Source organism: Crotalus tigris, unplaced genomic scaffold, assembly GCF_016545835.1.
Source record: "Crotalus tigris isolate CLP2741 ecotype Arizona unplaced genomic scaffold, ASM1654583v1 scf7180000019649.48550810456:505611, whole genome shotgun sequence".
In the NCBI taxonomy this organism is placed as follows: Eukaryota; Metazoa; Chordata; class Lepidosauria; order Squamata; family Viperidae; genus Crotalus; species Crotalus tigris.
The window spans coordinates 209,871-235,830 of NW_024097641.1; the positions used below are offsets into that span (position 1 = coordinate 209,871).

General features: G+C 40.9%; 1 long non-coding RNA gene across 2 annotated transcripts in view; it reads right to left on the reverse strand.

Annotated features, from left to right (window-relative positions):
- Positions 1-25,960, reverse strand: part of LOC120317439 — a 74,896-nt gene that overhangs the window by 34,809 nt on the left and 14,127 nt on the right. The window lies entirely within an intron of this gene.

The following is a 25,960-nucleotide window of genomic DNA, read 5'->3' on the forward strand; positions in this document are numbered from 1 at the left end:
CCTCCTTGCCTTCCTTCCTCCCTCCCTCTCTCCCACCTCCTTCCTTCCTTCCTTCCTTCCTTCCTTCCTTTCCCTTCCTTTCCAGTAAGGCTGCAAGCTTCTAGGTTAAGAAAGGCAATTCACATTTATCCTTTGGCCACTTTGTCGCACAGTCAGTACAAAACACCACCCTGTACCCATATTAAGAGAACGATCCTCTTGGGATGGAAAAGGCAGACTGTTCTCTGCTTCTGAACATCCACAGTGGAGCCCCCATACTGAGGATGGTAAGGCTTCCCTTAGACAAGGCTTCCCCAAGATGCCTGGATGCGTTTTTCATGGTGAAAGGGGCCATGAGCATGTTCCCTTGATAAAGGTGTGGATTTGCCCTGTTTGAGCAATACTTGGCCAACTACTGGCCTCTCCTTCAACCCATGTTGGGAAGGGGCTTTCACTGCCCCCATCTGCAAAGAATCTCCCTTTTTGGCTTGTCTAAGGGGCTCTCCTGCTTAGCTGAGAAGAACACATTGGAATAATAATCAAAAGGAATCTATTTTTTTCCCCCTGTGTAATCCCTGCTCTATTGCCATGGTACCAGACAGTGGTCTTTTCCTTTCATTGACCACACAAGTCTCCCTGAGACTCCTTCTGGCGGCATCTTTCTGTTCTTGCCTGCCTAGTGCCAGAGACGAGATCTCCTTGGTAGGGCAGACCAGACCTAGAATCTTGGAGGTCTTCTAGTCCAACTGCCTGAGGCAGGAGACCTTATACCAGACAAATGATTCCGAAAGACCTAGAACAGACATGTCAAACACAAGGCCCGGGGGCCGGATGCAGCCCGCGAAGTGGTTTCATGTGGCCCGCGAAGCCATCCTGGAAACAGTGAGGGATCGGCCCCCGTTGCCTTGGCCCTGGCCCAGGCTGGATGGCCGGGAGCCAATGTACAATTTTGTGGTGGCCATCTATGCTGAAATGCATTCAGTCTTAGCTCCACAAGGCCGTCTGGAAACAGCGAGGAACCAGCTCCTACCGTGTCGGCCCCGTCCCCTGGGTGCATGCTGGGGAGGTGACACCTCCCCAGCTGCGTTTTTTGCCTGTTTTTCTCCCTCCCTCAAATATTTTCCCATCACTCTGTACTTAGGAAAGAAGGAAAGAAAGAAGGAAAGAAGAAGAGGGAGGATCTGAGGGAAGTCCTGCCTTAGTCCTGCCCTGCTGCCCTTTCACCATCCCCTTGCCCCCTCCTCCTAGCCCAGCTGTTCTCAACCTCTGGGTCGCAACCCCATTTGGGGTCGATCGACCATTTTATGGGGGTCGCGAAACTGTTCTGATCTGATCTGTTCTGTTCTTTTCTGTTCTGGACATTTGTGGTCTAGGGTGTGGATGAACAAGGTTTGGTGGTGAGAAACAATTTTTGCAGATGCTGGTTAGGAGAAAGAGGAAGATGAATGTTCTTGATGTTCTTATTGGACTTTCACTAGACCTAGGTCTCCTCCATTTTCAAAAGGTTTGCAAATGCATATTTCGCTGAGGAACGTCAATTCCTTGCAAAATGCATTGCCCTTAGTGAGGCAAAAACCTCCTATTGTCTTTTCTTGCACTTTTTCCTCACTCTCCAGCCACTGACAAAAGCCCTTGCTTGATTAATGGTTTCTTTTGAAGACATTGCCTATTGTCCTGGCGGTAGAAGCCATTTTTCTTTCTGTGTGGTGAGGTGACTCCTCACCCAACCCTGAACGTCTTGAACCAGGAAAAAAAAAATAAAAAACATGGCTGTCCCATGACACCCTCTGGGAATATTCTACTGCTCCCCAGCCTGTCCTTTTTCTGACCACTGCAATGCAAAACACAACACAACAAAAGGGACAGAGGAAGAGGGAGGCCAAAGGTCTGTCTCTGTCAAATTCAGCTTGTGCAGAATGGGGAGCCAGTCAGGGTCCTAAGAGTTGCTCTTAATGAAGACCACAGGACCAAGAAGGAGAAACCACTCCATTCTCCAAGGCAATGGATGAGCAATTTCTGGAAGAAGAAAAGATGTCTCTGCAGGCGAGAGGAGAATGCAAATGGACGTAATGTAAGGGCATTGTGGGAGAATGGCTGTTCCAACATCAAGCCAGGCTCAACAGCGCCAACTGAGATAAATAAGTCAAGAAGAATCAATAATGCTAAACAACTCTCATCTCTCCAAGATGCAAATCAGTGCAAATGAAGTTAAAAAAGCCTTCTCCCTTGTTCTGCAAATATCAATCCCAAAGGAGGTCAAGCAGACACTACCCAGGCTTTAATAAACACAAGCATTTTCCATATTTCCCAGGAGCCCCATGAGATATTTAAAGAGCCACTGCACCTCTCTCATATAAATAAGATTTCTAATAAGTCCAATTTCCTCCATATTATGAATCCAGGTCTGTTTATTTATTTATTTATGAGACTTATATACCACTTTAAGTGCAAGCACTCTCTAAGCGGTGTACACCAGTAAGCAATGTGTATATATATATATATATATATATATATATATATATATATATATATATATATATTTACATTGCCCCCAACAATCTGAGTCCTCATTTTACCTACCCCGGAAGGATGGAAGGCTGAGTCAACCTTGAGCTGGTGAGATTTGAACCGCTGACCTGCTGAACACAGTCAGCTAAAGTGGCCTGCAGTACTGCACTCTAACTGCTGCGCCACCTCGGCTGTTGGCTTCCATTTTTCCTCTTCCTCTTTCAATAGCCTATTGAAAGGATTTGGAATCATTTGCAGAGATAACTATGAAATGTGGAACGAAGAAAAGCAGTGTTTCATTTTCAGTCTGGTGAGGGTTCCCCAATGCAAAGCATTTAAATTGCAGGAGAAGAGATACTCCAGGGAGTTAACCTTGTTGAACTCAGTGGAATTTATTTTGGAGGGGGGGGAAGGATAAGAAACCGCATAATATCAAGTCAGCTTCTCATTCCATCTAGTTTAATTTTCAATCCTGATTTGTTTTCATGGTTTAGACAGCATCCTGTAGGAGAAGAAATGGCAGAACCTGGAGGTGGGGTGAAAAGAGGGATCAGCCTAGAACCCCTATGTAGCCACAAATGAACTAAATCCAACCCTCCTTGAATTCTGTTGACTGTTATTTAAGTCAAGACTGTTATTTGAGTTAAGAAGATTCCTGTTTATAGGCATGATTAGCAATAAATCAGTTTAACTGGATTGCCATGTGGGGACCTGATCTTTCATGCTTAACATATTTATTCCTAGCCCTCCTTGGAGATGCTGTAGATCAGTGTTTTTCAACCTTGGCAAATTTAAGATCTGTGGATTTCAGCTTCCAGAATTTCACGGTCTGCTTGAAGGACCCTTAACTCCACTAGAATTGAAATTTGGCAAACTTGTGGCCCCTTCTATGCTACCACACCACTGCTGTCAGCCACAGTCACATGATCATCAATCCCAACCTTCTCTGCCTGCTTCCTATAACGAAAGTCACTGGGGAAGCCAGTAGGAAGTCAGAAGTCACTTCTGCTCTCACTGCTTTTTCATCCACCCGTGGTCATTCTGCTTTTGGCTTTAGGGAAGGACATTTTTCTGAAATGATGACCCAATAGGTCGCAGGTTGTCTAATGACACCTAAATGTCTCCACTGTTTCAGTCTGAACCACTGATTCAGTTTGACTCATCAGATCATTTCTAGGTCCTTTGGGGGAAAGAAAGTGAGTCAAATAGTGGCACCGAAAAATTCATGACTCACTTTCTTCAACCACAATTTTCTCATTTTACTCAACACTCATTCTTCCTGCAAACCACAATGGAACTATTGAAAAGGAAACCAAAATTATGTTGCCTCTTTTTTTCAACTGGAACTAGAGTTCTACAGCAAATATAAGCTTTTTCTCCCCAATAGTCTTCAAGAGGGTTTTGAGCTGTCATTTTCCCTGATACACAGACATCCTTTTGGCCGTTTGCTGTCAGATATGTTAAGCACTCCAGGTTTTTGCTTATTTTTCCCCCATACAAATAGATTTGAGGTGAGAATGAGGTGCAATGGCTACGCAAAACAGAGCATTTATTTATCCAACTATCCTCATCCACTGTTTGATGAACCTTTTAATCATAATCTTCCTCAAACCAATTTTTAAAGTTCATATCTAACTTTCTTATAAACAGTTTCAAGAAACATATCCCACACCGCAATTAAAAAATGGAATATCAAAAACATATTGAAAGGATCAAGTATTACATGGAGCCAACATCTAGGAGGCTGAGTTTTGAACAAAGCTTTCCCCGCTTCTGTTTACACCAGGTTTGGACAACTTGGTACCCTCCAAATATTTTGAATTTTTAACTTTCTTCAGTATTAAACAACACAACCAATCATAATGGATTATAGTAGGAATAATGAAGCCATCAGTATTTATTTGGTATAATTTGCAAAAAGCACTAGCGGCAGTCCTCAGCCTATGGCCACACTGAGCCCCAAATTTTTGTTGCTAAGTGAGACAGCTATTAAGTGAATTTTATCCTCTTTTACGACCTCCTTGCCACAATTGTTAAGAGAATCATTGTGTCTGTTAAGTTAGTAACAGGGTTGTGAGATGAATCTGGCTTCCCCATCAATTTTGCTTGTCATAAGCAAAGGGATACTTTACTTGATGCTACATATTCTCACGGCTGCTAGATTGGCGTATGCACAAAACTGGAGGAATAAAGAAATTCCAACAGAAGAAGAGATTTTATATAAAATCCTATCGTGTGCTGATATGGATAGGCTCACAATGGAAATGAAGGACAAGACAGAGTCAAATTACTTTGAAATCTGGGACAAATTCTATTGTTGGTGTGAATCAAGGAGAACTGTTTGGGTTTTAAATTAGTGTTAAGATAGAGATATATAAAACTGTATGTTAGTATATAGAGAAACAAATTAGAGATTGTATTATATAGAAAAATATGTATATATAGAGATTAAGAATTATATGTACAATGAGGAACAAATTGTTAGGAATATATACACTGGAATGTTACATGATGTCCATCTTTGTTTTAACTGTTTTATAAATAAAAAACTTTTTTTAAAAAAAAAATTTGCTTGTCATAAGGTCGCAAAACTGGATCACGTGATCCTGGGAACTGCAACCGTCATAATTATGAGCCCGTTGCCCAGGGCTTTGATCACATGACCATGGGAATGCTGTAATGGCTGTAAGTATGAAAAATGGCCATAAGTCACTTTTTTTCTTGCTCTTGTAACTTCAAATGTCACTAAACAAACAAAGTCACCATTGGCAACCTCATTTACAAAGCCAGCTTATACTATTTTTTTAATCAGGTCCCCTTACGCTTTTCTTCACCACAATAAGGGGGGGGGGAATCTACTTTAACTATTTGGTCCTAGTCAAGACTCTGCCTGTGTTCCTTGATATACAATCTTGGGGTGAAATCAAACATATCTTGTTGTTGACTAAATCTCAGGTCAACAGAAAAACTCCCATAGGGGCTCAGCAGCAGCAAAATCAGGCTTAGATTAAGAACCCTTAAAAACCTCGCCCTTGTTTTTATATCCAAATTTTTTTTTCCCCTAGCTATGATTGACAAAACAAAACACACCCATCCTTTTAAACTGCTTATCCATGGAAACAGGAAAGTCACCTGACTCTTCCTGTTACAACAGAATGACCAGGGGCACAACTGTATAGAAAGGATGATTTTTATAACCTTAGTGCAACGGTGGGACGCATAGAGTGTCCCATTACAAATGAACCAGGCAAGGAAAAATACACACAGTAGATCTTGGAAACACAATAAAAAGGAGCTTTACTCCAATGCATAACTCAAGGCTCACGTCACCCCTTGCAAATGTCAGGAAAGCTTATGCAATAATTCATTTTTTAGGCAGACATCAGCAGAAGTGAATCTGAAATGTAAACATTGATTATTATTTTTTTTTCACCTGTATCCCTAGTTCTGAAGATCTTCTTTCCTGATTTAAGCATTTGTGAGGGAGCTGTCTAACCCATCCCATCTACAAAAGAGATTATAACATTATCTCACTTGCAAAGCAGAAGGGCATGGGGGGAGAGAAAGAAACAAGGCACTTTATCACTTATCAACCGAAATGGCAGCTGAAGTGATAAATGTAAGATAAATGTGGAAGAGGGGTGCCTGCTGAACTCTAGCTAGCTAGCTTTAACTGCACTCAGAATTAGCTTCAAGAAAAAGCCAGCCTGGGTTAGGGCTGCTTCCAAAAACAAAAAACAAAAAAAAGTTGCATTCCGAAACACAATCTGATCCTACACAATGTGGAAAGGAGAGAAAAAAATAAAACTCTATAAAACCAGTCCTCTTTTTCACACTTTTGTAATCTCAAGAAGATTTGCCAAATTACCACCCAACCTGTTTTTAGAATAACAATAGCGATCCTTTAATGAAAAGATGGACTAGGGGAGACATGATAGCAGTGTTTCAATATTTGAGGGGTTGCCTCAAAGAAGAAGGGGGTTAACCTGGGTATGTTTAGTTTAATGAAGAGAAGGACGAGGGGTGACATGATGGCAGTCTTCCAATATCTCAGAGGCTGCCCCAAAGAAGAGGGAGTCAAGTTATTCTCCAAAGCGCCTGAAGGTAGGACAAGAAGCAATGGGATGGAAGCTAATCAAGGAGAGAAGCAATCTGGAACTAAGGAGAAATTTCCTAACAGTGAGAACAATCAGTGGAATGACTGGCCTCCAGAAGTTGTGGGTGCTCCATCACTGGAGGATTTTAAGAAGAGATTGGACAACCGTTTGATTGAAATGGTATGCTTGAACAGGGGCTGGAAGACCTCCAAGGTTCCTTCCAGCTCTGATTTATTCTGCAACCCTCTGTCCTGAAGGCAGGACAAGAAGCAATGGGTGGAAACTAAAAGACGAGAACCAACCTAGAACTAAGGATAAATTTCCTAACAGTGAGAACAATTAATCAGTGGAACGACTTGCCTTCAGAGATTGTGGATGCTCCAACACTGGAGGTTTTTAAGAAGAGACTGGACAGCTATTTGTCTGAAGGGGTATAGGATTCCCTGCCTGAGCAGGGGGTAGAACAGAGGCCCCCAACCTTTTAGGCACCAGGGACCAGTTCTGTGGGGAGACGTTTTTCCACGGACCGGAGGGGGCGTGGTTTCGTGTGCTGCCTGCATCCCATGGATGGGGCTCTGCTTGTTCACACGGCCCAATTTCTGCCATGCTGTGGCCCGGTGCCGGTCCATGGACCATCAGTTGGGGACCTCTGGACTAGGAGACCTCCAAGGTCCCTTCTGTTATTTTCTTATCATCATTCTTCCATTCATTGCTATATATTAATTGCAAAGTTCTCAATTTTCTTTCCAGCCCAATCAAATAAAATACAAACATTTCATGGCATACAAGGAGTCAATTCCAAATGGCCAGGAACAGACGGGAGATACTTGCTGTAGGTTTAAGCCATGTTTGTGGCAAGGAAAGCATTAAACGACTAAAATTAGACACTTTGAAAACGATACCAGACCTTCGTAATCACTTAGACGTTTCAAGGTGTAAGGAGTAAACATGCTCAAGTGATTTGAAATGTTTCTCCACATAATTACTGAGATCAAAATACTTTCCTTGATGGCATGTGATGAGCATGCTTGCTAAAAATAGGAACTCAGAAAGCCTGTATTTTGAATCCAAGATATATCCTTTTTATAGCGAGAAACAACTATAATAATGCCATTTTTGTTTTGCTGGAAGTAACACTGAGATGGTGTTCTTTCCATTTCTTACGCTTCTACCAAGATGGATTTTTTAAAATCAGAATAAATAAGAGCACTGGAGCTAGAATATAGAGGAAGCTTTCTGAAAACATGTCTTTTAAAGAGCCAAGAGGTTGTTACACAGGGGCTTCTAAGAATTGGAGTTTAAATATCTCAGATCTGGATACTGGTGGGCATATAATCTATTAAACATTCTTGCTTCTGAATAAGATGTGCAAATCTGAAACTCAAGAATAGGAAGGCAACAAAGAACCTAACAATATTTTCTGGACATCAAAGGAAAGTTAATGAAATGGATTTTACTGGTAGGTCTTTCAACAATCCAAATTTCTTATGCAAGAGAGAGAGGCACACACATTCTTTTCATTTGCCAGGGCAAAGTTACAGGCTCCAAAACACCACAGTTCAGCTTTCTATCTGGCTGCTGTCCAAGCTAAACATGAGTTTTTCCGGCCTCTTTAGAAAGCACTGGTGTCTAGTCCTAGACAGAAAAGTCAGTCAGAAAAATGGACAGGTAGATGGCAAAAGAAACTTTCTCCAAACTGTAAGCTTTATTTTCTCCAAAAGGTAAGTCTTGAAAACCCAGCATTCCAAACAATGCATTCATCCTCTCATTTCGGGGTAAGCATCCCACCAGATCCATCCAAGTTGCCTTTGGAGGTTGCAACTTACAATTATTTCTTATTGCTTGACGGAAAAGCAAACCCCAGCAATCCACCTCGCCTTCCCAATCAGCCCCTTGAACACGAATCTCAGAAAAAAGTGCAGCATTTTGACATATGGCCAGGGAGCCACAAAACACATCGAAGCAACAAAGAATCCGCCCCACCACCCACTCCATCATTATAGCTCCGAATTTTGCAGGATGTACAGCAGAGCTGTTTATCATAACAGTGCCGAGGAAAGAAGGAAGGAAGGGAGGGAGGGAGGAAGAGAGAGAGAGAGAGAGAGAGAGAGAGAGAAGAAGAAGAAGAAGAAGAAGAAGAAGAAGAAGAAGAAGAAGAAGAAGAAGAAGAAGAAGAAGAAGAAGAAGAAGAAGAAGAAGAAGAAGAAGAAGAAGAAGAAGAAGAAGAAGAAGAAGAAGAAGAAGAAGAAGAAGAAGAAGAAGAAGAAGAAGAAGAAGAAGAAGAAGAAGAAGAAGAAGAAGAAGAAGAAGAAGAAGAAGAAGAAGAAGAAGAAGAAGAAGAAGAAGACTCATATTGCTGATTTCTTCTTCCTCCTTACCCCTGGATCGGAGTCATGGGTAAAGAATGAGGTTCAGGGAACCGACAGCGTGAAAGAATGGGGAACAATAGACAGCCATGGCATTGACAATGATGCCCCAACCCCTTCCTTCCCTCCCACTGCGACAGTTTCATTCAACAGCCAGGGAGGCTGCTGCCGTCATAAGAATGGACAATGGCATGAGGAATACAAGATGACCGGGAGAGTGGAGGGGACGGGGGTGATGGAAATAGGGAAACTGACGGATTCAGAGCCAAAGATGGCAGAGTTCTCACCTTTCCCATTTTTTTCCCCCAGACATTCCGGATCGAGTCATCCCACACGGAGCAAGACGATGAAAAGAATATCCGGAAACGGTTGGACATTTTTGAAGATTTGGGCTTTTGACAAAGGCGGTGTTAGAACTGTTTGGGGGAAAACACATATGCTGGATGATGCCGTGTGTGTGTGTGTGTGTGTGTGTGTGTGTGTGTGTGTGTGTGTGTGGCGCCACGCTTGCCTGTGAGAATGTGCACCTTCTGTTTTATGTCCTGCGATCTGCATCACACACCTCTAAGGAAAAAGGCTTCCTGTCCATGTAAATAAGGGAGCGAGCCTATTCCTTAAATGTTTGACTCGGAGATAACACATCTGCATGCATTGGGAAGGGAAGGACAGCCTGGTAGCAGTTGCTACAACTATCAATTAGCCAGCCATAGCGGGTGACCCCCCAAGCTTGGGGTGAGTATGAGGGTTAACCAAAGGTGGGGAATATGCAAATCAGCTCTAACACCTGGCTAACTTTGTTTCCAATCTTCTATCTAGCATCTTAGCTTTGTTGTCTTTCTTCCTTGTTTCTTATTTTGTCTGTAAACAGGTTCTTCCCAATAAGGTGACAATTTTGCCACCAGCTTTGGGATGCTAAGCTTTTCTTTTTTAAAAAAAAAAAATTATTATTTTATTTTAAACCTCAATCTGATATGGATGGAAAGGTGGCTGGGAAGAAATCTTTTTTAGGAGTGAATTCGTCAGACGGACAGAAAATGGAGATAAGTCCTTGTGATTTCAAATATATGTTTTATGTTCTTTCTGTGGTGAGGGTAAAATTGGAGAGAAGAGATTAAATATATCTTAAATAATTAACAGAGGATCAGCCCTGGGGGATAGAGTGAAAAATAAAGCATTTGCCCAAGACTATTCTGCTTTCTTAAAAACATAGCCCTTTCTTAAAACTTCCTACAACGACACGGGTTCCAGTAAGATTTTTTTTGAGTATGTGTCTCAGTCAGTGACCGAGAGAAAAACCAGCACTAAAAATGAAGTGTATACAAATTCATACATAAAACAACAGCAGAGTTTGATTTCCTTCAGATGTTTTGGAGACCTCAAATGCAAATCGCTTTATTTCCACCACACAGCAACTTTTGTGTAGTAACAGAAGGTTACATGCTGACCAGAACAAACTAATAACCTACTGAAAAGCTGAAGAATGAAATAAAAAATAATCTTTTTTCCCCCTCACTCTAGGCAACCTCAATATCCCCTTGATTCATCACTCTCAAAATTGCTCTGTTGTAAATGAGAAATAACGACAGCAAAAGACGAGCATGATCTATCCTGCTAAAAATAAAATAATAAAATAAAATAATAAAATAAAATAATGGGGAAATTGGTTTATGAATATGGCAGTGCCAAGGGGGAGAAGGAAGAAGAGGAGAAGGAGGAGGAAGAGGTGTGTAAATTCGGAGCTGTTAATGGTATTGAATGGTAAGTGCCACCACTGTCATTTACTAAAACACTGTGAACTTTGTCACATTAGAGTTGTGCAAATGTCTACTCCATCTATAGCAAAGAACAACAAATTGTACAATAATCTCGAATAAATCTCAAACGCAATGACACGGATTTCAACAATCAATTTCATTAAACAGACAAAAAAAATGGTATTTCTCCAAGAAAAAAAGATAATTATGAAAGGGGGGTAGAAAAGACCTAATGCTCCATTTTGCGGTTTTCCAACTTGGTGGAAATGCCAGATTCTGAACCCCACCTTTTTTTTTTTTTTTTTTTGATCAAGTCAACCAGCAGCCACAATAACACTATGAATTCAAGCAGCCTTTTGCCCAACAAAGACATATTACAATCTCTCCTTGGAGCAGCGTGGGGGCTTGGCTAGATGGAAAACAGGGAGGGGAAAAGAAGTGATAACTCCTCAGTTGTTCTTCCACCACGGAGAAATCTCTGCCATAAAAGAAAAATCTCGAATCTTCGCCCTTTTCAAATTTGTCAGTCACATTGTGGACCATTCCCAAGAAAGGTAGGCATTGAAAAACAGCTATGCTTCCAAATATTTTCTTTTTTTAAAAAAAAAAATAGGCTCAATATTTGAGGTTGGCTGGGATCCAAAACTAAAGGGGTTTTGATTAAGCATAAATCAACTGGTTTCACAAAGTCTGTCTTAGAATCAGCTCCTGATCTGAATGGAAAATGCAAGAATGCAGAGCATACATTTATTAAAACGAATATGTTGCAACTTTGCCGATAGGGAAAAAAATATACACGGGAAAGAGTAAGAACTGATCGCTTTATTTTCCCCCTTCATGGGGTCTTAACTATATGCACATATAACATACCTCCCATTACACATCATTAAAATGTTATAAGATCAACATTTTCTGCTGTTTTTAGGTCTGAAAAGATGGCTAGATCGTGGCAGTTTGTGGCTTAACCTAACTGAGAATTTAATATTTCAGACTGAGCTCCAGGCAAGCTGTCCCGTGGTCGTTTGCCCAAGGTTATACAGATGAGAAATTGATGCCTAAATATTGAAAAATAAATTATTCTTCTAATTTGGCTAACTCACCCAATCTTTGCTTGGTTCCTACAACAGTTTTTTTCCCCCCGTTCTAAAATTTTGCTTTGAAAAATTTCAACGGTGACGCCTCTCGAATTTTCGCGCCTCCCCAAATAATAGATCCAACAAGAGACTTAGAATTGATTCAATGGAAGCTTGTAAAGATGTCTGCCATTGCTTACTTAAAGGGCTCATGAAACAAGACCAACTTGGCCTCAAAAATTTTTAGGATGTGCTTTTGCCATAAATAAGAAAAACATCCTTGAAAACGAGAACAAAGAAGTCCATGCCAGTTCAAATCCAGTGATGATGACAACAATTTTAAAAATCCTTCTTCTGTCTCCTTTTTCCACCTCATTCCTGATCGAGTGAAGTGATGTGATTATTCCAAAGGAAGGCAATCTTTCACCTTATTGTGTTGAAATCCCTTCATCCAGCCAATCCCAACACAATAAACATCCTATTTGATTTAAAAGATTTTTTTTTTTAAAGGATCTTTAAGCAAATAGCTAGGAAAGATTGCTGGGAGATTAACAGGAATGGCAAACAACATCCCACTGTTTAGCTATCTAGAATTTTATAAAACAAAGAAGTAACTAATGAACTTGCACTAGTCAATTTGATATCTATCATAGAGAGGAAGGGAGGGAGGGAGGAATAAGAGGGAGGAAGGAAGGAAGGAAGGAAGGAAGGAAGGAAGGAAGGAAGGAAGGAAGGAAGGAAGGAATAATGGGAGGGAGGGAGGAAGGAAAGGAGGACAATCTTGAAACTCAGTGTTTTTAAATCAAAATATTTTAATATTTAGAAACAAATTTAGAATAGAACACTTGATCAACGCTTTTGATCATTATTTCTAGGATTCCAAAGCTTAATTTATATACATACATACATACATACATACATACATACACACACACACACACAGAGAGAGAGAGAGAGAGAGACACACATACATATATACATACATACACACACACAGCATTTCAAATACATTGCCATCTAAGATTTCATACTGTAAACCTCCCAATGTTGGAAAGCCATTACAAGATCTGACAAATTCAAGTCAGCCCCCCCCCCACTCAAAAAAGAGGAAAAAAAAGAGAGGTGGGGATACTTCAATCAGGGTCCTGCAGGTTTTCTCCTGCAGAAGCCCACCAGGATGAAAACGCAGGGCTGTGCTTTGCACAATCCATCATCTCTCACGAGTCTTTCAATTAAAGACACCGCAATCAGATCGATAGAGTGTAATAAGAAGACAGCTTTGCAATTCTGAAACTATTAATTTGCCGAGGAGCTGCCATGGATCAACGGGGCCTGAAAAACAGATAACCACAGATATCAGTCCCATAATTTTGGGAAACAGGAGGGGGCTTTCTAAGTGGCTGCCCCAGTAATGTCATCTCTGCCTATAACTCTGGAGTGCTTTGAAGAGAAAACAATCACACCCACAGCTGCTTAGGTGCTTTCTAGAAACAGAGTCAGATGCGCCTCTGCCCTCATCCCAACCCCAAAGAAGATTCCTGAAGGTTACATCAACATGGAAAGCCCAGAAAAACAACAACAACAGAGAGACCAAATTTGAATACACAGGTCACTAAACAAACCAAAATAAATTGTGCCAAAACTGCCATGTTTGCAGAATATTGCAGAATAGAAGCAATTTTCTGACCGCAGAATGTAGAATCCCCAAAGAAAGAATTCACCATAAAAATGTTACCAATTATGCACTGATGGGCAGTTTCACAAACCTGGCTCCCCATCATACATGCGCTTAATATCTGGTTGAAGTATAAGCAAAATGATGTATGTAATCAGCTTGTCCTCCCTACTGGACCAGCTATATTTACCATATTTTCCGCCGTATAAGGCGACTTTCTAAAGCATGGAAATTGGCGCTGAAGTCGGGGGTCGTCTTATACGCCGAGTCTCCTTATATGCCGGAAAATACGGTACCATTAGGTACACGGCTGCCCAGCAATATTTGGGAGTTTGAAATATGGTTGAATGTAAAGGAGTCTTCAAATTGCATTTTGATAGTAAAGTTGGAAGGGACCTTGGAGATCATCTAGTCCAACTCCCTGCTCAGGCAGGAAATCCTATACCATTTCGGACAAATGGTTGCCCAGTCTCTTCTTAAAGACTTCCAGTGTTGGAGCATTCACTGCTTCTGGAGGCAGGTTATTCCACTGGTTAATTGTTCTAACTGTCAGGAAATTTCTCCTTAGTTCTAGGATGGATGGATGGATGGATGGATGGATGGATGGATGGATGGATGGATGAGTAGGTGGGTGGGTAGGAAGGTAGGTAGGTACGTACATGGGTGGGTGGATGAATGGGTGGGTGGGTGGTAGGTAGGTAGGTGGATGGAGGAAGGGAGGGAGGGAGGGACAGACAGACAGACACTGCCTCTTACACACACCTCAGAAAATGGTAGAATTGCAGAATAAGCTTGCTCGTACAGTATACCCAGAACTGAGAGTGCAAGGTAGCACCATGTAATTCAGTCTTTGTTTGTTGTGGGACTGCAATTCATGGAGTTCACCTCAAGCCTGACCTCTGAGGAGGGTGGTTAAATCCAAACCAGCAATGATAAAGAAGAGCTTTGTAGTCTCTTCTCAATGACTTCTTTGAAAGGAGAGATCGCCCTTTGGGAGCTTTTAAGAAGAGACTGGACAAGCATTTGTCTGAAATGGTATAGGGTTTCCTGCCTGAGCAGGGGATTGGAGTAGAAGACCTCCAAGGTCCCTTCCAACTCTACTGCTACTACTACCACCCACCTCCAGGGACCAAGTCCATTGCTGAACTATTCTCAATTGTGTCTTAACCATCCTGGAATCAGGTACAATTCGCCTTTTGGAAGCCTCACACTCTCAAGATGGTGACTCCCAAAAACCAGCCAGAGTTTCCCTTTGCCCCTTCTTACACAAGCAGAATCAAGGCAGGGTTATTTTGAGTTGCTTCCTCACACTTCTCCTTTCTCCAGCCTGAGCTGTCTCTTGTTTTTCCCATTCCTGCTTACCTCCTTCGAGGTTATCTCTGCGTCTCTCTGCAGGCCGAGATCTTTAATTAGAAATATCAAAGGTATTTCTAATTAAAGTGAGGACAATTAACAATGAGAACAATTAACCAGTGGAACAGAAGTTGCCTTCGTGGGCGCTCCATCACTGGAGGTTTTTTAAGAAGAAACTGAACAGTCACTTCTCTGAAATGATATAGGGACTCCTGCTTGAGCAGGGGGCTGGACTAGAAGACCTCCAAGGTCCTTTCCATCAGAATCTGTTCTGATTCTGATTCTGAAGATCTTTGTGGGACTAATCTATTCGCTTCTCTGATCTAGAAGCTCTTCTGCCAACCTCTAGGTCTCTAAAGCACTGGGGGTGGAGAGGAAGAAGACACTGCTTGTTCTGGAGTAGCCCACAATTTCACAGGGATCACGGGAGAGAGAGAGAGTTGGGGTTCTCCAGGCTTAAGGGCATGGATATCCAAGTAAGGATCATTATTTTTGTTTTGCAGACATTTCACCTGCTATAGCTCTGAACTCTTAGAAATGGAATTTCGGTTCCCGAAGTACACAAACCAAATTCTTATCGGGGAATGAATCAATGAATCAACGAATAGGTTGATTTCTTTTTCCTATCATTTGCATGTTCCATCTTAAATTCATGATATCCTTAGTATAGCAAGATTTGAGGTTAAAGGAGGTCTCATTTAACAAGTTGGGCCAGTTGGTCATTTCCTACCTGGAAGGAGCATGAGTATGAGAGAAACCTACTGAATTACAAATTCCCATGAAATATCCAAATATCAGAAGGAAGGAAGGAAGGAAAGAAGGAAGGAAGGAAGGAAGGAAGAAAGAAAGAAAGAAAGAAAGAAAGAAAGAAAGAAAGAAAGAAAGAAAGAAAGAAAGAAAGAAAGAAAGAAAGAAATTTCAGCATTGGAGTATCTATATTCAGACTATATTTTCTCCTTATCTAGTGCATTTTTCTTTTTCTGGGTAAATGGGAAATCTTGACCAACTAGGAGTTGCAAATTGCTTAAAAGGATCACATAATACTATCACCAGTAAGACTTTATATCAGCAGACCAACTCAAAGACATAAAAGAGGAGACAATAACATTTGTTATTTATGTTATTTATTTATGTTATGTTATTTATTTATTTATTTTGCATTCATTAACACACACAGAGAGGGAACATGAGTGAAAAAGGCCAGTTTGACCTAAAATAAAATCAACACTTAGCAATTCAATCTACGGTACTACTGCTGTACAGACTCTGTACCAGGATGGGAAACAGAATAAGTCATTGTCCTTCTGGCAGAGATGCTTGTTGTTATCAGAGTTCCAGGAAAACCTCAAAGTGATCTTACTCAATGAATTTCCTTTGAAAGAAAGAAAAAAAAAAAGGAAGACAACAAAAAACAAACACCACAGGGGAGTAACAACCTGTACCCTCTTTTTGACTTCAAAGATTCTCCTTTGGGACACTTTTAACCCTTTGCCAAAGATTTCAGAGAACTTTTAAACAAAATATTATATTTCATTCTACGGCTGCTCAACAGTCATCTGCAGAAGATATCACTCCCTTTCTTCTCCCGAAATTACCATCTGTTGCACCTTGCCTTCGTCTCCTTGGCTGGACCCTCTAACTTTTGCCCAAATCCTTCTTGTTCATCCCGTGCTTTGAAATTTCTCCTCTAGCCTTCTGCTTGGGAGTAGACAATAGAGGTGATATGGGGCCATTATTCATGAGGAACTTCATGTGTAACGTGAGAAACTTCTCATCTCCTGACCCTTCTTAGCATAAGAATTGATGATAAAGTTCACAACTGAAAAGGAGCAGAAGAAAAACCTTCTGGGAAACAGGAGGTAGAAAGTGAGGAAGCCTAAGAGAGACAGAAGAGTTTTCCTGCCAAGATTCAGGGTCAAAGAAGAATCACAAAGTTTGTGCCATTGAGAAGTGACCAAAATTTTAAAGGGAAAACTGAGATGCTGCTGCTGAAAACATTGGACAGGAATTTAGGGCTCTCTTAATATTTAGGATATTTCTTTACTGATGAGTTCAATCTTGAGTAGAATTGCAAAGTAGGAGAAACTCCCAAAAGCAGTATGTCATACTTTCAAGTATGTATGGAAAAGAATATTCTACAGAGTTGTTCAAATATAGCAGTGTTTCCCAAACTTGACAATTTTAAGGCATGTGGACTTCAACTCCCAGAATTCCACAGCTGTGGAATTCTGGGAGTTGAAGTCCACATGCCTTAAAATTGTCAAGTTTGGGAAACACTGAAATATAGTGTCCTACTTAAAGAAAAAATAAAGATTATTAATTCAGCTCCATATAACTAAGAGTCGGTGTTCTCCCAATAATTGGGAGAAATTGTTTTTCTAAAGCTTTTGGGGGAGAAATGAATGGAACACCTCCGAATAACACTTGATTTCTCCAGCATAGCTCTAGATTCCATAACAGTTCAAGAAAGAGCTAAAAGAGTTTCTATTCCACACTATTTTTATATATCAAGAAAATATATGCTGTCAGGAACACATGTGAGCATTTGCTTCAGTGTCTAAAAGATGAAGATGTATTGTTCTTCTCATGCAAGCCAATCCTCAAAATAGTCTTCTCTTGCAAGGCACATGTCCTGCCCCACAGCTCAAGGTTGACTTCAGCCTTCCATCCTTCCAAGGTTGGTAAAACAAGAACTCAGATTGTTGGGGGCAATAGGCTGACATCTGTAAACAGCTCAGAGATATTCAGCACTATGGAGCGGAATATAAGTTTATTGCTATGGCTACTGCTACACTTTGAAGTGTTCAATTTTTCTTCTGGACCCATGGACACTGCCAATTCAACCAGGCAAACTCATTCCAAAATCAAAGAGAAAGAATGTCAAGAGTGAAAATTTGGCAGCTATGTGCCTCTCTTGTAATAGTAATGGTAATAGTAGTAGTAGCAATAGTAGTAGTAGTAGTAGTAGTAGTAGTAGTAGTAGTAGTAATAATAATAATAATAATAAAAATTGGAAGGGACCTTGGAGGTCTTATAATCCAAACCCCTACTCAGGTAGGAAACCCTATACCATTTCAGACAAATGGCTGTCCAGTCTCTTCTTAAAAACTTCCAGTGATGGAGCACCCATGACTTCTGCAGGCAAATTGTTCCACTGGCTAATTGTTCTCACTGTCAGCAAGTTTCTCCTTAGTTCCAGGTTGCTTCTCTCCTTGATTAGTTTCCATCCATTGCTTCTTGTCCTACCTTCAGGCGCTTTGGAGAATAGCTTGACTCCCTGTTCTTTGGGGCAGCCTCTGAGATATTGGAAGACTGCCATCATGTCACCCCTCGTCCTTCTCTTCATTAAACTAAACATACCCAATTCCAGAAACCCTTCTTTATATGTTTTAGGGGGGAGGTGTTGCTTTCGAATGGGTTAGTTAGAGAAACAAAAACTCTCCAGTTCTACTCTCTCTTGCTGAGAGTTGTCAGTATGGAAACCTTTCAAGGACATTCTAGCAGGTGTGAAGCAGATAGCAGATGGGTCTCATAACAAAGACAATTTGTTTACATGAGTTATGTGGACATCTGGGAGGGGGCGGGTTGGCTGGGAAAATCATTGTTATATGCTATGGTCTGATGCCTTGGGACTTTAGAGCTAGTTTTACTTCGCCTTTACCAAGCCATGTATTCAATAAAAAGTGAGCTTTTCAGAAATGAAAATAACCCTGGACTTTTATTTGGATACATGAGTTGACAAAGAATACCAACAGGTGGAAGAGTCTACAACTCTTCTGTGTACTGCTCTCCGTGAATCCAGCCAGACTCAAATAAACATGTACAGGTAGTCCTTGACTTACAACCATTCATTTAGCAACCATTCAAAATTACAACAGCACTGATGAAACTAACGTATGACCATTTTTCACACTTACGGCTGTTGCAGCATCCCCACAGTCATGTGATCAAAAGGCAAATGCTTCCCAACTGATTCATATTTATGACAGTGGCAGTGTCCCAGGGTCTTGTGATATTTTGTGACCTTCTGACAAGCAAGGTCAATGAAGAAGCTAGATTCACTTAACAACCGTGTTACTAACTGAACAACTGCATTGATTCACTAACCAACTGTGCTAAGAAATGTCATAAAACGGGGCAAAATTCGCTTAACAAATGTCTCACAGTAAAAGAGGTTTGGGGTTCAATTATGGTCATAACTTGAGGACTACCTGTAGTTGAAGACACAGGCTGCCTCCTTGGTCTTCACATTTACTCACATACAGTACACACAAGTAAGAAGACATAAAATAGACACACCTTCCAATGAACTGGGAATCAATCATCCTTTGACTTGGGGATGGGAAGAAAACCATTTCTTGTGTTTATAAATTCTGAGTTGTAATTAGCTGTAATGAAGAATGTTTATAGACTGACCAGCCATTAAGTAGCTTGCAAGTGGTTTATACTTGAAATTTCACATGCAAAAGAAATTTGTTTATAAACTGACCACTATGTTTGGGTCCAATTTACAAGTGGCTAGAATTCCAGGACGAGTGGAATAAGACTGCTCTGTTTTCTTCATGGAAGATCTTCTAAGACTTCAGGAATGAACTCTGCCAGAAGATCAGTTAAATATTGCAAGAATTCACTGTGTTCCAGTCTTTCCTTCTTGGTATAGCTAAGCCATTCACCATGAATTTTATCACATGAAAAATCATACGTTGCAGCTCTCTGTGTATACCATTTTTAATATTAACAATCCTTTATGGAGTTTCTTTTCAACACAAAACATTAAGAACCAGAAATATTTTTATTAGCATAAGTTTCTTATTTAAACAAACTACATAGAAACAACTTCTTTTAAAAAAAACAAAAAACGAGAACAAAACCATGGCAAACCACTTCCCTATTTATGCCAAACACAAACCAAACCCCCCCCCCACATTTTTATCCATCAAGACATTGGGATACGCAACGGATATTTTACTTTTGATTAGTACAGTGGTTCTCAATCTTTTTAATGCCGTGACCCCCAACTGGTCGTAAGTCGAGGACTACTCAATTGGTGCAGCACTGTTTGCAGAATGGGACTTTTGGCGGGCTCAGCAGGGCAGAGACAGCCTGGACAATTCCTATTGGCTTTTGAAAGCCAATAGAATTAGACTCTATTCAAGAGAGTCTATTCTATTGGCTTTCAAAAGCCAATAGAATAAAAGGGAATAGCACAGCTAAGGAAAAGGGGGAAAAAATGGCAGACTGCATTGTTTGGCGACCCCCGTGAAATGGACGTTCAATCCCAAATGGGGTCCCGACCCACAGGTTGAGAACCACTGGATTAGGAGATCAACATCTATTAAGAGTTGAAGAAGTTGTATCAGATAAAGCATTCCATTTCTAAGTCTTCATTGCAAAGGTGGCCACTTCATGAGAATAATTGTATGTTTTGTAGATAAGTCAGAAAGTTTCACTGATAATCTGGCTTGGCTACTATGAGAAATATGTGAATATGTATCTTGATTGGTCATTAATTGTAATCAATTAGACATGGGACTCAGTAATGGTTTTAAAATGTTTGGGAGGGTTGAGGTTGTTTTATCATTCTTTTGTTTATCTAAGTATAAAGAAACTCAGGAAGCCTTCTCATCTGGTAAATTTAAACTTATCTCTAACTTTGACACAAATGAAAGAAACTCTAGACAGACGATCAGGAATTTCTTTGAGTCTCTGGCATAAGATAAATGTGATCAAGATGAATATAACGCTGAGGTTGATTTATATTTTAAAAGGTCTTCCCATAATCATTTTTTCACATTACTTTAAACAAATTTATATGCTATTAAATAACTTTCTCCAGGAAGCACATCCTAGGAGACTTCCACTGCATAAATTACAATTGTCTGTTGGGAAACATAAATTATATTCTCTTCCCTGTCAGACGTATTACTGGGAATTTATTTAAGCTTCAACTAAAATAATTCAGAATTTACCCATTCTTTGGGCTCAACTCAAAAATGATTCTTTGACCCTACTGAAAGTTTTAGGATCCTGCTTTGTTCAGAGTTGAGTTTCAATACGTTGAAATCCTGTTGCAGAAGGAACAAGAGGCAATGACAAAAGTAAAGAGGAAGAATGGGAAATTCTGTTCCAAATGGATGGAAACTAATGAAGAAGAGAACCAACCTAGAACTAAGGAGAAATTTGCTGACCGTGAGAACAATCAATCACTGGAAGAATTTGCCTCCAGAAGTTGCGGGGGCTCCATTCCTGGAGGTTTTTAAGATGAGACTGGACAGCCATTTGTTCAGAATGCTATAGGGTCTCCTGTTTGAGCAGGGGAACTAAGAAATACATCAGTCTCTAAGATCTAAACAAGAGTCTTTGTTGTTACTAAACACCAATGCCATTATTGCTACCATATTAATACACCATTGCCACTGCTAGAAAGGCCACTGGCCACTGAAGCTGCCAGATATTGCTTAAGGAACCTCCTCATGCTCCAACTTGACAAAAAAGGACACCACTCAGTAAAGATCAAACAGTATTGTGGCTTCTAATGAGGCTAGCAGAGATATAAGGGTAAAGAAAGGGGCTTCTACTTCGGTTGCTACTTTATTCAACTTCAACAAAAGCACAGTTAGGTTAAAATGCTAGATAGGTTCAGTTTAGATTGTATCTCCTGCACACTACTCTATAATCCATCCATTATGCACAAGATTTTCAGCCATGGGTCATATTCAAGTCCTAAACGAAAACTTTGGAGCAGCCCAGGTGCTATTTTTTTGTAAAAAATAAAAATCATTTTTAATTCCGGCTCATTTTGAGTTGACATTGTGTAGCTTCAGTTGCAGAGAAAAACCTTGGCTAAATATAGACATATATTTAAGAGGGAGAGAGGAGGGGGTTGGTTGATGGAATGTCTAGTACACCGGTAGTGAACCTATGGCACGGGTGCCAGAGGCGGCACTCAGAGCCCTCTCTGTGGGCACGTGCGCCATCGCCCCAGTCCTAGGCCTTCAGCTGGGTTTTATAAAACCTTTTCGCTTTAGGCCTCCGCCACCATGTACAAAAAAAAAAAGGTTCAATCAATCAGTCAATTTCAACTTCTCGCAGGAAAAAAACGATCTTGCAAAGTTGGAATTGATTGATTGAACTTTTTAGTCCTACCCAGTCTGCAGTTACCACCGCAGCCACGCCCACCCAATGGGCCACACCCACCCAATGGGCCACACCCACCTAATGGGCCACACCCACCCGGCACCCGATGATGAATAAGTGGGTTTTGGGTTGCAGTTTGGCACTCGGTCTCTAAAAGGTTTGCCATCACTAGTCTAGTACAGTGGTTCTCAACCTGTGGGTCGGGACCCCATTTGGGGTCGAACAATCATTTCACAGGGGTCGCCAAACAAGGCTGTCCGCCATTTTTTTCCCTTTTCTTTGGCCACGCCCCTGGCACCCAGTGATGTATAAGTGGTTGGGGGTCACCACAACATGGGGAACTGTATTATGGGGTCGCGGCATTAGAAAGGTTGAGAACCACTGGTCTAGTAGGTCTTCCTAGGGATTTTTCCTACACATCTTGAAGTAATTGCTTCTCCTCCCCTTTTTGGACTGCCACACTTGCTTCCAAGCCATGCCACCATGCCAGAAATAAATTAGGCTGAGGTTCAGGTCACACCATGGAGGGAAGTAAACCTTTAGACCAGAATGGATGGGGAAATGCCCAAAGACAGCTGAAGCAGGAAGAATCATGGCTGGATTACAAAAATAGATTGTTGGTGTGATTTTGCATAGCAAAAAATGCTGGTAGGCTTTCCCACTTCAGAGAAGAGGAGGTTAGGTGGGACTCCTATGATGGTGGACATCTCTATAGCAAAAGAAAAACAAAGCTCTCCAGGTGGATAAGTAGCACATAAAATAAAAGGCTGGACTAGAGGTGTATTTCCTTTTCATTTGATTTTGGAAGTGGAAGGATTAAAATGTTGGGAGATGAACTCCCTATGGAGAGTTAAGGGAACTAGATGTGCCCAATCCAGTGTTTCTCAACCTTGACCATTTTAAGGCATGTGGACTTCAACTCCCAGAATTCCACAGCCAGCAATGCTGGCTGTGGAATTCTGGGAGTTGAAGTCCACATGCCTTAAAATGGTCAAGGTTGAGAAACACTGGCCTAATCTAACAAAGAGAAGGACTACTAGGGGGTTGACACAATAGCAGTTTTCCAATACCTGAAAGGCTATCAACAGAGAAGAGGGGATCGACCCATTCTCCAAAGGGTAAGACAAGAAGCAGTGGGTAGAAGTTGGTCAGAGGGTGACCCAGCCTGGAAATAAGGAGGATTGTCCTAATAGTGAAAATGATTAATCAATGGAACAGCTTCCCTCCTGGATTTGCTAATCAATGTTCCATCGCTGGAGGTTTTCAAGAGAAGACCGGACAACCAGGTTGATATAATGACTCCTGTTTTGGACAGGGAGTTGGATTAGAAAACCTTCAAGGTCCCTTCAAGCATTTCTTGAACTGGCATCCAGATGAAGAATGAGGCCTCCAGCTTGCCTGCCTGATTGATTTAGAATCCGCCTAGCTCCCTCTCAGAGGGACTCTGTGCAAATAATAAGATTTACTGTAAGGTTGCTTCTTCCAAGATTCACTTTAGGAGAAGTTAGCTGGTATTTATAAGCCAGACTGTGGGCCCCGTGTTTTTTTATTCACCAATATTGTGAACCAAACTCAACAAAAGGAAGTTTCATGGGCATTAGGAATTATCCGTCAAGCTGGTTGATGGCTTCACTTGCCCCATGAAAATTCAGTGACCCATCCCATTTTGCTCTAGCATGGAGAATTTGGGAAAAGCAAATGATTTGGTAAAAATACAGAAGCTGAGCCAAATGGAAGCTTGTGCTCCCCATGTCATTCTCTTCTTGTCCTTCTGGTGCAAATTATTTCAGTCAAGGAAATTGGCTCCCATTAATCTTATAACAAAGATTGTGGATGCGTTTCTGGTGAGGTTGTTGACAAGTCTTCTGAAACAATGATTAGAGAATGAACATGGCCCAAGTAGTCAAATCAAAAATATTCTGGAACAATATAATATAAACACACATAAATACTTAAATGGGTATCGTCCTCAATATTTTTCATGCGTCCCTTTTTCATATCCCAGATGTAAAATATTGAAACATGGGGTAGATTTGCACATTTCACTCAGCTACCATACAATTTCATTGCTTTAGCTTAGCATGAAGTGTGAATCCAGCCCCTGTAGTTTATGCAGCAAATTGGGATTAAAGTAGATGCCATTTAATCCAAAGTATAAAACAGATCACTTTCAAAGCAGTTTGCCACCAAAACCAACAGCAAATTTGGGAGATTTTTCTGGGGCTTCCTAAAATTCTTCCTTGAGCTAAAACCAAGATGGTGCATCAACCAATTACAGCATTTCTTCTTCTGGATAGGAAAAGAACAGGCAGAGCCTAGGGGTGGAGTTAGGAGAATAATCAAGCTAGAGTCATTGCTTTCCCACAAGCAGTCCAAGATCAAACCCTGTTAAATTCCATAAATTTAGTGCTGACCGTTAATTGACTAGATTCCTGTCTAAAGGCATGAGAAACAACTTAGTCTAACTGGAGCTTAAGATGTGGCCTTGATTCTGTGTACCCGACAGCCACACACTTTTTCACAGAAGCAAATATTCCTCCTTTTCTTCCTCTCAATAATGCAATGAAATTAGCAGACAAAATTATCCTTATCCCATTGAACACCTGAAGGTTACTCTGCTCCAGCATTTTCTCATGATAGCCAATGAAAGGCCACTCTGGAAGCAGAAGGTGGAGACATTTTCCCTCGCCTATTGTTTTGCTACAGCTGTATTCTCCATGAATTTATCCAATCCCCTGTTAAAGCCATCTGGTTTACTGGCCATCACAAGGCAGGACAAGAAGCAATGGATGGAAACTAACCAAGGAGAGAAGCAACCTAGAACTAAGGAGAAACTTCCTGACAGTTAGAACAATTAATCTGTGGAATGTCTTCCCTCCAGAATCGGTGAATGCTCCAACCCTGGAAGTTTTTAAGAAGAGACTGGACAGCCATTTGTCCAAAATGGTATAGGGTTTCCTGCCTGAGCAGGGGATTGGACTAGAAGACCTCCAAAGTCCCTTCCAACTTTATTATTATCATTATCAATATCATTATCATTATCATTAACATTAACATTATCATTATCATTAACTTACGATAACAAACTGCTAGCTAGGAGATTCTGAGAACTGAAAAGTCCACACATCTTAAAGTCGGTGAGGTTGAGAAACACTTTGCTAAAGACATCGACACCCTGTTATAGGACAACTATGCCTCCTCAATTCTTTTTGATAGCATTTGTGTCCTCTTATTTATTTTTATTTATTTATTCCATGTATATATGTCTGCCCATCTCAAGGATATGACTCTAGGTGGCTCACCATATAAAGAACAAAAATATATACAATATCAAAAAAAAAAAAAAACCACACAGCTGCCGGAGAATCATAGAAAGCCCTCAACATACCAAGGAAGAAAAGCATCAAAAAGAAGTGATAACGATGTGGACTTTCAGTATTTGATCTCACTTGGCTTTGAGAGAGTTAAAACGAAGCTAGGGCAACAAGTATTGGACCCAGGTCAACAAAAATACCTAAGTAGACTCCTCTTCTCTACCTGTTTTGGTGGTGGCCTCTCTGGAAGATCTTTCAACCAACCAATTATTGGATTATGACCTTGTGCTTGTCTCACTGGAGACCCTTTCGGGAGGAAGAGAGATTTCGTGTTCTGCCCTCCGAGGGAGACACAAAAACACTCCCAATGCAAAAACCTTTGTGTCCATTTGAACTTGAGACCCTTACTACATTTTCTACGTGGCTTCAAAGGTGCCTGTTTCACCCCACTCCCTTAGTAGGCCAGATAAGAAGAGCACAGTCCTCTTACCAACTGCTCCCAAAGATGCTTTTTCAAGAGGCAACTGGACTTTTTTGCTTTTCTTCTGCTGAAGAAGCTTCTTGGATGCGAAGCGAAACATCTTCAAAGGAAGTCCAGTTGCTTCTTGAAAAAGCACCTTTGGGACAACTGTGACCTGGATGACGGAGAATCTCCAGAGACATTTACCAGCTAGTCTTCAGAAATCTCAAGGATTGCCCCGTTT